We start from the raw sequence: 12,176 nt of genomic DNA, 5'->3' as shown, positions 1-12,176 counted from the left end.
AGATGCCGAAGGGATTCGTTTTCAGGCATCAAAGAACAAAAAATTATATCATTGTGTGCTCACCTTCCTGATACAATCGCTGAAGACAAATGGGTGTATAAGCAAATGTGGCAAAGAAAGCTGATGCTGTCCAGCTATTGAGAGATATAGCGTCTGGGGTCTTAAAGGCTTGAAGGTAAACAAATGGCCATCTAGCTCAGAAGTAACAAAGCCCACATGGAAGAAGCACACCAGCCTGTGTGATCAAGAGGTGTCGAAGGGATCAGGTATCAGTCATCATCAGAACAAAAAATCATATCATAGTGAATGAGGGGGAGAGTGTGGAGTGGAGACCCAAATCCGAGTTGTAAGCCACTGGACATCCCCTTATAGAAGGGTCTCGAGGAGGAGATGAGCCAGTCAGGGTGTGATGTAGCAATCATGAAACATACAACTTTCCTCTAGTTCCTAAATGCTTCCACCCCCTCGCGCGCCCCCCTCCCGCCCACTATCATGATCCCAATCCTACCTTGCAAGTCTGGCTAGAGCAGAGGATGTACACTGATACAGATAGGAACTGGAAACACAGGGAATCCAGGGCAGATGATCCCTTCAGGACCAATGGTGAGCGTGGTAATACTGGAAGGGTGGAGGGAGTATGGATTGGAAAGGGGGAACCGATTATAAGGATCTACATGTGATCTCCTCCCTGGGGAGTGGACAACAGAAGAATGGGTGATGAGAGACGTTGGACAGGGCAAGATATGACAAAATAATAATTTATAAGTTATCAAGGCTCCATGAGGGAGGGAGAAAATGAAGAGCTGATGCCACGGGCTTAGGTGGAGAGCAAATGTTTTGAGAATGATGAAGGCAATGAATGTACAAATGTGCTTACACAATTGATGTATGTGTGGATTGTGATAAGAGTTGTCTGAGCCCCTAATAAAACTATTTTTTAAAAAAAGAAAGAATGGCCACAGTCCAAATTAGGAAGTAGGGAGACATTAGATTCTAAGTTTGTGAGAGGAATTTATAAGCATGCATCATTTTCATATTTTTTATATCTGTCTCTATAATAGGACTAATAAAAATACAAGATCTTGATGCACCTTACAGAATCACATTTGAAAGGCCCCTTGAACTCACTCTCCCCTGTGAATTCTCAAAAGCCGAATTGCAAAGTTAGCTGCAGAACCTATGACCCAACCCCCCTGACAGTCCCTTAAATATGCCATCTGCCATCATCTAGAGTAGTTCTGTTGCTCCAACTTGAATAAATCTAAAATCATCATGAAGATGTAAAGATCATTGATAGCTGTGAGTTTCCAATGTCAAGCTCATGACACTTCCAGTATAAAAGGGAAATGTTATCTTGGTTTAGAATTGTTCATTTATTTTCTGGCTCATTTTTTTTTCCGGTTTGGTCAATCTATGTGTGCTTTTTCCACAAGGCATTGATTAGTATTAGCAATTGTATTAGGCCAGGTTGACTAGAGAAACAAATCCAGTGACACTCCTACATGTGTAAGAAAGAGCTTTATATCAAGAAGGAATTATATATCAAGAAAACATCCCCGCCCAGTCCAACTGAAATCCATAAGTCTGATACTTGTCCATATGTCGCTCCTCAGACTCATGCAATCACAAGCAATGATGCAGGATACAGGAATATCACAATTTGATGAGCAAAGTCCTGTAGATGCAATGGTAGTGGATGCATCACAGGGCTCTGGCAGCAATCAGGGTCAGCATGCAGGACGATGAAGACAGAGAGAGGAGGGGATGTTTCCAGGACTCTCCTTATGAGAAAGCCACACCCACAAGGAGTCACCATCAGGCTGTGACCTGATTGACATCAGGTTGTGACCTGAAATACCGCCCTTACACTTTTATGTGTCTTCAAGTCGACATGAAATTATGTAACTACCACAGCAAGTAAGTTTATTTTGATGCTAGGCCTGATATGTACCTAGATCAGTGTTGTCTACAATAAAATCACAAAATGAATGGGATATGAGTATATAAAGGACATTGGACACTTATAAGTGACATCTTCAGTAGGATAGGCAATTTCACATAGAACATTCTCTTCTTTTTAAAAAAATAATTTTATTGGGGGTTTTTATCACAATCCATATGTCCATCCATTGTGTCAAGCACATTGGTACATATGTTGCCATCATCATTTCAAAACATACTTGAGCCCTCAGTATCAGTTCATCACCGCCCCTCCCTCTCCAGGAACCCTTGATAATTTTTTTTCATGTCTTACACTGACCGCTGTCTCCCTCCACCCACTTTTCTGTTGTTTGTCCCTCAGGGAGTGGGTTATAGGTAGATCATTATGATTGATTCCCCTTTTCTCCCTCACCTTCCCCTTACCCTCTTGGTATCGCTACTCTCATTATTGGTCCTGAGGGATGTATCTGTCCTGGATTCCCTGTGTTTCCAGCTCTAATCTGCATCAGTGTACATGTTCTGGTCCAGCCATATTTATAAGGTAGAATTGGGGTCATGATAGTCGGGGAGAAAGCATTAAAGAAATAGAGGAAAGTTGTATTTTTCATCAGTGTGACACTGCACCCTGACTAGTTCATTTCTTCCTTCTGACCCTTCTGTGAGGGGATGTCCAATTGTCTATAGATGGGCTTTGGGTCTCCACTCTACACTCCCCCTCATTCACATTGATATGATTTTTTTATTTTGTTTTGTTTTGGGACTTTGATGCCTGATACCTAATTCCATTGACACCTCATGACCACCCAGGTTGGTATGCTTCTTCCATGTGGGCTTTGTTGCTTCTCAGCTAGATGACCACTTGTTTATCTTCAAGCCTTTAAGGTCACAGATGCTATATCTTTTGATAGTTGGTCACCATCAGCTTTCTTCACATTTGCTCATGCATCCATTTTGTCTTCAGCAATTGTGTGAAGAAGGTGAACATTACAGAGTACCAGGTTAGTAGAAAAGTGTTCTTACATTGAGGGAGTACTTCAGTGGAGGCCCAATGTCCATCTGCTGCCTTAATATTTAACAAATAAATTTATGTACATAGATCTAGTCCTCTATCATTATACATAAATATATTTACATATATACACACCGATATTTAAATTTAGACCTCTATAATAGTCCTTTGCCTCCTAGTTCTTTCCTCTGTTTCCTTTTACTTTCCTCTTGTCTCACTATCATTTCCACCTTCATTCAGCTTTCAGTAGTTCCTCTCAGCTACACTGCACTTGATGAAGCCCCACGATGCTTGTCAATTACTGATGTGGCTTTGTGCTGTCAAGTTGCTTGTGAAAGTTCAAGACAGACCAGCACAGATCAGCTAATAACTCCCCCACCTGTCCATCTCTCATCACTTTTGGTCAGTGTAGTAGTTACATAATCTAGTGTCAATTTGGGACTTGATAGGATTAAGAGTGAAGGGGTGGAGTCTAGTCTGTCAACTGGATCATAGCCAATGAGGCCTCTGTGTGGACATGGTCTTCTCCTGAGAATTCTGGGAACACCTGATTTATCCTTCTTGGAGAAGGGAGACCTGCTCTCTCTCAGCTCACTCCCTTGAAGATGCCCTACTGACAAGACACATGGCACTATGCCCTGGGACCTGGAGAAGCCACATGGAGCTACCCTGATGCAACCAGACCTCTGAAGCTGGAGAAGCCATGTAGAGACCCCTGCCAGCGCTGAGATGCTTACACCACCATTGGATCCACAAGACTTCCCACCCACTGACCTGTGATCCCCTTGCATTTGGCATCATTGCATGTATTTCATGAGTCTGAAGAGGGCTTTATACATTGGTATCAAACACATGGGAAAATATTGGACTTATGAACTTGATCTGTACTGGGCTGGCATGTTTTCTCAATATTCAATTGCTCTTGTATATAAACTTTTTTATATATATACATGAGTGTCTATGAGTCTGTTTCTCTAGTCTACCCAGACTAACCCAGTCAGCTTCTCCTAGCTGATATTCAGTCCACTTCTATTACCTTTCCTCTGAAGTTCATGATTCTAGGACTTTCAACCAGATCTGCTTCATTTGGTCTCTGTTGTCTTTGTTATAGAAGGTCTGGAAGAGCAAATGCCTTGAGAGTGATTGGGACAGGGAGTGTATGGGTGTGCTTTGTACAATTGATGTATGTATATGTATGGATTGTGGTAAGAGTTGTTGGAGTCCCTAATAAAATGTAAAAGAAGAAAAAAAAAAAAAAGAAGGTCTGTATGTATCTGCCTAGTCTGCCATCTTGCTAGAAGTCCTCCCTAAAGCCATCTTTAAAGTAAAACAAGTTTGCATAAATTAATAAAGAATATTGGACATGAGCATTGTGCATTTACAGAATTACCTCAAACTGTCAACAGTAGCGTAATGCATAGATGAGAAGGTTCGAGAGTAGTGAGTCTAAGTCAACGGTAGTGAACCTGTAAGGATAACAGAAATGAGAAATCGTGAGAATGGTGACACAGCACAAAGAATGTGACCAGAGTTATGGAACTGTACAGAGAGAAAACAGATGAATGGCCATGTTGTGCTCTGTACATTTTTACCAAAAGTGAACAACAGAAAGGAAAAGATTTGCCAATACTAGTTCTTATTCAGAGCTGTAATTGCTCTAAGTAGAGGTTATTAGTCATTTACCATATTTGAAATGTAGTATGTGGCATTTATATGATCACTTAGGAGCATGTGTGACACATATTGATGCCTTTGATCGTCTCTATTGTATCTTCCCCTGCAACAATTTTTGCTGCTCAAATATTCTCCTAACAGTTTAATAAGTTAATCACAAATACATCAATATTTTTCTACATGAAAAAAAGCAATTCATTTATAATGCATGCTTTTCCTAAAGCCTTAATTGAGTTTGACTTCCATGAATTTCCTTTTGCATACATTTGAAAAGTACACAAATAAACTTTAAGCTCATTTTATATTATGTAAATATTTATTGCTTGTTGTTTCATTTAAGCATTCTTCTTCCTTAAATAACAACATGTAATGATTCATAATGCCAGTATATTAATTAAATCTGAACAACACATTCCAGTCTTCAAAGGAATGTTTACATTATGATTCTGCTATATTTTTTCACTTATCCAGTGGGACTAGCTTTCTATTTATATAATTTAGGTGCAGTTATAACACTATTTTAATATTTAATGTCTGTTCCCAATTTCTTTGAGAGAAGTTTATGTATTCCTAAACTGTAAAGCTTTATTTATGTGACCTATATCTAAATATAATACAAAAAACAGATAGTAATCTTGGATTAATTAGGAGAGTAACAGTACTTCTAGCCGAAGTTGTTGTTGGGGCCACCTCGCCGGTTCTGACTCATACGCCAAACAGTACAAAACACGGCCCAGTGCTGCTCCATCCTCACAATTCTTGCTCTATCTGAGCCCACTGTTGCAGCCAGTGTGCCAGTCCATCTCACTGAGGGTCTCCCTCTTTTCCACTAACCCTCATTTTGCCACTCAGTATGTCTTTTCCCAGGAACTGGTCTCTCTCAGTAAGGTGTGAGACAAAGACCTGCCATTCTCATCTCTAAGAAGCATTCTGACTCTTACTTAAATAAATTAGATTTTAGGAGTATATAAGTTTGTATCAAGGAAATTGGAAACAGGCATTCTGATTCTGTACTTGTTCTGGGACAGATTTGTTCCTTCTTGTAGAATTCTATCCAAAGGCATCAGCTCTTCTCCAACCTTCTTTATTCATTGTTAGTCTGGGTACTTTAGAGAAACAAATCCACAGAAACTCATGTATAAGAGAAAGTTTTATATAAAGGTTAAATGTGCATCCAGAAAACATCCTAACCCAGTCCTGCCCAAGCCCACAAGTCCAACATTAACCCATTAAACATATATTCAACACCAATCCACAAGATCCTCCTCCATATCACAAAGCACACACAATGATGCCAACTGCAGGAGGAAAGCCGAGTCAGTGAATGTGTAAGTATCTCAGCGCTGGCAGGGGTCTCCACACAGCTGCTCCAGCACCCAGGGCTGCATCAGGATAGGTCCATGTGGCTTTTCCTCAGGGATGTCTTGCAGGAAGTGAGCATTGCCAGCTAAAGCAGTAACTGACTAAGGCAGCTTCACCCTAGTCCAACCATCAGAAAGCAAGAGACCCAAGAACTAGAAAGGCGAGGCTCACCTAGTCATTTATCCCTCTGTCCTTCAATTAACCCCACGTGTGTTTACCAGCCAGGTTGACACAATAAACTAACTCATTCATTGTCCATTTTTCACACTGAAAATATCACCCAGTTTAGTTGTCAATGTGGCATCTTTACCACTTTAATGAGCCTTCCTATAATCCTAATACCACTTTTTTTAATATATAGTTCAGTTTCTCAGATTATTTGGTAAGCATACAAATTGAATAAGTATGGTGGAAGGATACCACTCTGATGCGTACCTTTTCTGATTTAAAGCCATGCAGTATTCCCTTGTTCTGTTCCTATAACTGCATCTTGGTCTATGTACAGGTTCCACATGAGCACAATTACATGTTCTGGAATTCCCATTCCTTGCAATGGTATCCATAATTTGATATGATTCCAATAATCTATAAAACAAAGTAAATATACTTCTGGTATTCTCTTTTAGCCAAGTTCCATCTGAAACCAGCAATAATAAATAACCATGCCATGTTCTCTTCTAAATCCAACTTGAATTTCTGCCAGCTCCTTGTCTATACACATCTATAACTATTTTTTAATTAGTTGGGATTTAATACATGTAACATATCAATCTATATTTCAATCACGATAAGCAGAATGGTACAATTGCTACCACAATCAGTTTCCAACCATTCTTTTTCTACATGGACTCCTTGACATTGTCTTCCTTTAACCCCCTCACCACCACTGAAGCCCCTCCCCCCGAGCCTCTTATTCTACTTGCTGTCCCTATAGGTTCATTAATCCTGGGTTTCATATGCCAAAAACCAGAAAAGCATATAACACAGCTTCAAGAGGGTGACCTCCATTGACATAACACCTCTGAGATAAACGCTACTAATGGACAAACAAAAACTAAGCAAAATAATAAAAACCAAAAATACAAAAACATTTAGAAACCAGATCAGGTCCAGCCTGCATCACAGAGGGGATCTGTTGACAAAGTTTTAAATGTTCAGGTCAGATTTATGCATCTGATCATCTCTTCTCTTTTCTCCCCAGCACTCTGTTAGTGACCACTTTCCTCCCAACCCTCCATTTCAGACAGGGGGAGTTCTCCAGAGCTTCATTCCCTATGCAGTTCCACAAATGTATCTTGTATCGCCGTCTGCACACTGGATTCTTACAGTTTAGCCTCTGATGCTGAGCCCTCCTTCGACTTCGGATGATATGGATTTCAATCCTTCGGGGACTGATGATGGTGTGCTTCTTCCATGTGGACTTAGTTGACATCTCTCTGGGATGGCTACTTCTTAGGAGACAAGCCTTTAGGGCCACAGACACCATTTTATCTGAAAGCTAGGCACCATCGAAATCCTTTGCCATATTTTACTGTGGCACTCGTATCTTCGGTCTCCGTCCTGAGTGCAAGTATTAAGCGAGGCCATGATATAAGAACTCATTGTTCTTAAATTGGAGCTAGGATTCCACATTCTGTTGTCTCACCTTTCTTTGGAATAGGTACAAATAGGGATTTCTTCTAGTTCACTGGCCAGATCTTTCAAATTTCTTTATATAGACGATTGAGTGCTTCCAGTGTTGCATCACTTTTTTGAAACACTTCAGTTTGTATTCTGCCAATTCCTGGTGCCTTATTTATTATTATTATTATTATTATTATTATTATTAATCTTTTTGCCAATGCCTTTGGTACAGCTTGGACTTCTTCCTTTAATACCACTGGTTCTTGATCATATGCTATCATGGTTGAATGTGAACCAATGAATTTTTGTTTAATGACTCTGTGCATACTTTCCATCTTCTTTTGATGATTCCTGTGTCATTCAATATTTTATTTTAGTTTTTGCTTTCTGTTTGGAAAGTACTTTATTTTATTTATGCATAGCATTTTATGGCTAAGTAAATTCTATTTGATTAGGTGAAGAGCTTTATTGGGGGAGTGGTTTTTTTTTTAAAAAAATCTATTCCATTATGATATTTGTTTTCTAAAACTTTTTTTTTATTGTGGATTGAGTGAAGGTTTACAGAGCAGGTCACCAGTTTTATATTTACCAATTCATACACATTCTGCTTCATTTCATTCATTGCATAATAAAAAATCCGGGTGCCAGTTTTCTCTGTGTCACCAAATAATAGTGGAATCTTTGGTAAGCCATTTATTTTCATGGGAAACCCATTACATCACTTCTAAAATATATGGAAAAACAATGAAAAATTATAACCAAGTGAATGAAATGAATGTTTTTGTTAGGTGCCATCAAGTGTTTTCCGACCTATGGTGACCCTACATTCAACAGAACACAATAGTGCTTGATCTTGAACCATTTTTACAATTGTTGTTTTTAATATTTAACTCACAGAATCCTTCAATATTGCAATTTGAGGCTTACATTTTTCTATAGTTCTTTCAGTTCGAGAAAAGCCAAGCATGTTCCTCCCTTTTGGTTTTCTAACTCCAAGTCTCTGCATATTTAATTATAACAGTTCACGTTCACTTGTCTAAACACCCTTTTGAATCTTCGTTCAAAGGTTTTACTTCATCATTTCTTCTACCGCTGTAGCTTCTCGGCACTCAAGAGCAGGTTTTACAGTCTCTTCTGATATCCAGTTTGGTATTCTGTTTCCCCTCTGTCTTTTTAAGGACCTTTGCTTTCTTCAAGAATGATGTTCTTGATCTCATATCATAACTCCTGTTCTTCTGTCATCAGGGTTCATTGTGTCAAATCTGTTCTTTAGTTGGTCTCTGTCTGAGTTTGGGTGAGCTCAAGTCACCAACCTTGCAGCTAGCAGCTGAGCGTTTAACTACTATGCTACCCGGGCTCCTTTGAAGAAATGCATTAAACAATATTAAGTTTCAGAGCACATAGGTGAACACTGGTTATTATGAACTATTACTTCATGCTAACCACTTGGACCACCTAAATTTGTTTGGAATTCAAGTGAAGTATGCATAACTGTACATATTTACCATCTTATAATAACATTTGAGACTTTGAAAAGATTTTTTTTAGGATTAACTGAAAGTTGTTTTTTTTAATACCTCTTTATATACTATTGGAGCCTAGTAGCATAGTGGGTTACTGATTGGGCTGCTACCTGCAAGGTCACCAATTCAAAACCACCAGCCCATCTGCAGAAGGAAGATGAGAATTTGCACTTTCATAAGATTGGCAGTTTGATCCAGCAAGTACCATAAGAGAAAAGGCATGGTGCTCTACTTCTATTTAGATTTCAGACACAAAAACATGATCGGACTGTTCTACTCTGTAACATATAGGGTCACCAGAAATCAGGATTGACTTGGTGGCAACTAAAAACAACATAAATGAACACAAAGTTAATGCAAACACACCTATTTATTACCACACAGTTCTATAGGGCAGGAAGCTGGGCAAGACCTCCTGGGATTCTCTTCTCAGTTTCTCACAGGGCTGCTCTCAATGTGATGATGGAATTCATTTCCTTGTATTAATTTAACAAATTTTTTTCTCCCTTCACCTGTTAATGAGAATTTAAAAATAAAACTATTATGAACATTCAGCATATCTTAAACGGAAAGAACTCAAAGAAATATTAAAGCCTATAGTTGAAACCAAAAGATTCTACTGGCATAATATTGAACAATACAGGAAGCATTATTCCATCAAAAGACGATGGAAAGAATACACAGAGTCAATGTACAAAAAGAACTAGTCAACATTCAACCATTTCAAGAGGTAGTATGTGAGCAAGACAAGCCCAAGCTTCACTGAAAATATTAGCTAGGAGTACCATGTATGACAGGGACTCCGCAGAGAAGAGCGCAAAGGAGCCACCGAGGGCTGTCCTACACTTCCAGACCACAGGATTTCCAGCATAACGACAAGTAAACACAAATGTACTAAAATTAGAGAGCAGCAATGTCTGCTGATTAGAATCCCTTTGACTAGAGCAGCAATGTCTGCTGATTAGAATCCCTTTGACTAGCTGAGTGCAGATTCCGGGGTCTGCAAATCGAGGATCTAAGTGTGAGGGTTGAGGAGTGAAGCTGCAGGAATATAATTTCAAGGAACCAGCCTGGGGCAGATAAAAATATAAATAGCTTTGGCTTTCTACCCAGGCCAGAATAGCCCCACTGGATAATCCACGGCCCTGACTCCCCAATAGCGGGACAACATAGCCTAACAAACTGTAAGGGGTGGGTCAACAGGGCAGCCAAGAGCGGGTGTAAGTGGAGAACACAAGCTCAGGGAGCTCCAGCCCACTAAGCAAATCTATCCCCAGCTCCTAGAGGTAGCGTTTGGAACAGCCCCCAATCCCAGGACTCCAGAAAAAGCCTGAAACTTAAAAAATAAGACCACCGTGGGGCTTTCTTTTGTTTGCTTTTTAAACTTCTCTGGAATGCAGCCATCACACACCTGGTTCATTAAAACAAAAAAAAGTATTAGAATAACAAAACAAGGAGAAACTGCAGCAGTTTTACAAGCATCTGATCAAAGCTTAGCACCCAAACAGACATTAACAGCTCTCCTGTGTCTTACCCTAGTATTATTTTTTCCTGTTATTATTAAAACTCTCATCTCTTACCCCTTCATTTATTTTTCCATTCTTTAATCTAAATATTCTAAAGTTTTTTTAAATATTCTAAAGTTTTACGTCATACTATTAATCTGTCTCTTACTTTTCTTCTCATCAAGCCTTTTCTTCTAATCTTCATAAAATCAAAAGTTGACACTAATCTTATATATTTTAAAATATTTTTTTCTAATAAATACTAGTGCCCATCCCTCCATTACTGCAAATCAAGAATTCAGGGGCCTAATCTCCCTTCTTTTAACCTACCAAATAACATTACCTGATCCCTCCTTTTTTTGTTTTTTAACTTACTGTTCCTTTAATTCTCCCTCCTCTAACACGTCCTCCCCTAATATCTGATCGGTCCCCTAACACCTAATCTAACACACTCCCCTAGATACTTAATACAAGCGTCCCATCACCCCTCTACCTCACCACCTAACAGAGTTCACCACTCCCACATAATACCACCCACTTACCACCCCTAATGATAGCCACTCAAAGATCTCAAGGAAAAAACAGAAGATATCGGTGCCCATTAAAAAAACCAAGAGAAACAGAAACAAATAACTGAATACCAACCAGATCGAAATGTAATACCTGAAATTGAATAGGCTATGGCAGGAATCCTCAAACTTTTAAAACAGGGGGCCAGTTTACTGTCCCTCAGACCCGTTGGAGGACCGAACTATACTTAAAAAAAAAAAACACACCAAACAACTATGAACAAATTCCTATGCATACTGCACATATCTTATTTTGAAGTAAAAAACAAAACAGGGAAAAAACACCAGTGGTCTGGATGAATATCCTCGGCAGGCCACATGTGGCCCCCGGGCCGTAGATTGAGCACCCCTGGCTATGGATTTACCAGAAAAAGAATCTAAAAGAATGATGATAGCTCGCGTGTGACAGTTGAAGGAAGAGTCTAAGATAAGGTGACCAGATTTTAACACTGGGGACATCACTGATAAAACTCATATCCTGGCAAAATAGCCACATGGCTGCTGAAAACTGTATACCCTAGCTTGTTGTGCATTCTTTCAAAATATTGGGACTTTTAAAAAATACCGTGGGACGTGGGAAAAATTGTTAAACATCGGGACTGTCCCACCAAAAGTGGGACGTCCGGTCACCTTAGTCTAAGAGAAAAAGTGAAACAATAAAAAGGCCAGTAACGTGACTAGAGAAACTCCAAACAGAAACACAAAATTCAAACACTACAATAGCAGGCTTAAACAACACTATTATGTAACAGCATTATAATGTAACTGTGCTATAAAAGAGCAGAAACAGAATTGAAGAGATGGAAACCTGAATTAGTGAACTAGAAGGCAAATCTATAGATCCCAACCTAAAAGAACAAATAACAAAAATTGCAAAAGAGACCGAGAAAAACTTGAGAACAATGCGGGACACAAATATGAGGAACAATCTGTGTCTTATAGGGATTCCAGAAGAGGAAGAGGCAACAAA

This window comes from Tenrec ecaudatus, chromosome 4, assembly GCF_050624435.1.
Source record: "Tenrec ecaudatus isolate mTenEca1 chromosome 4, mTenEca1.hap1, whole genome shotgun sequence".
Lineage (NCBI taxonomy): Eukaryota > Metazoa > Chordata > Mammalia > Afrosoricida > Tenrecidae > Tenrec > Tenrec ecaudatus.
The sequence above is the reverse complement of the archived record's forward strand: the minus strand, read 5'-3'. Positions refer to the sequence as shown.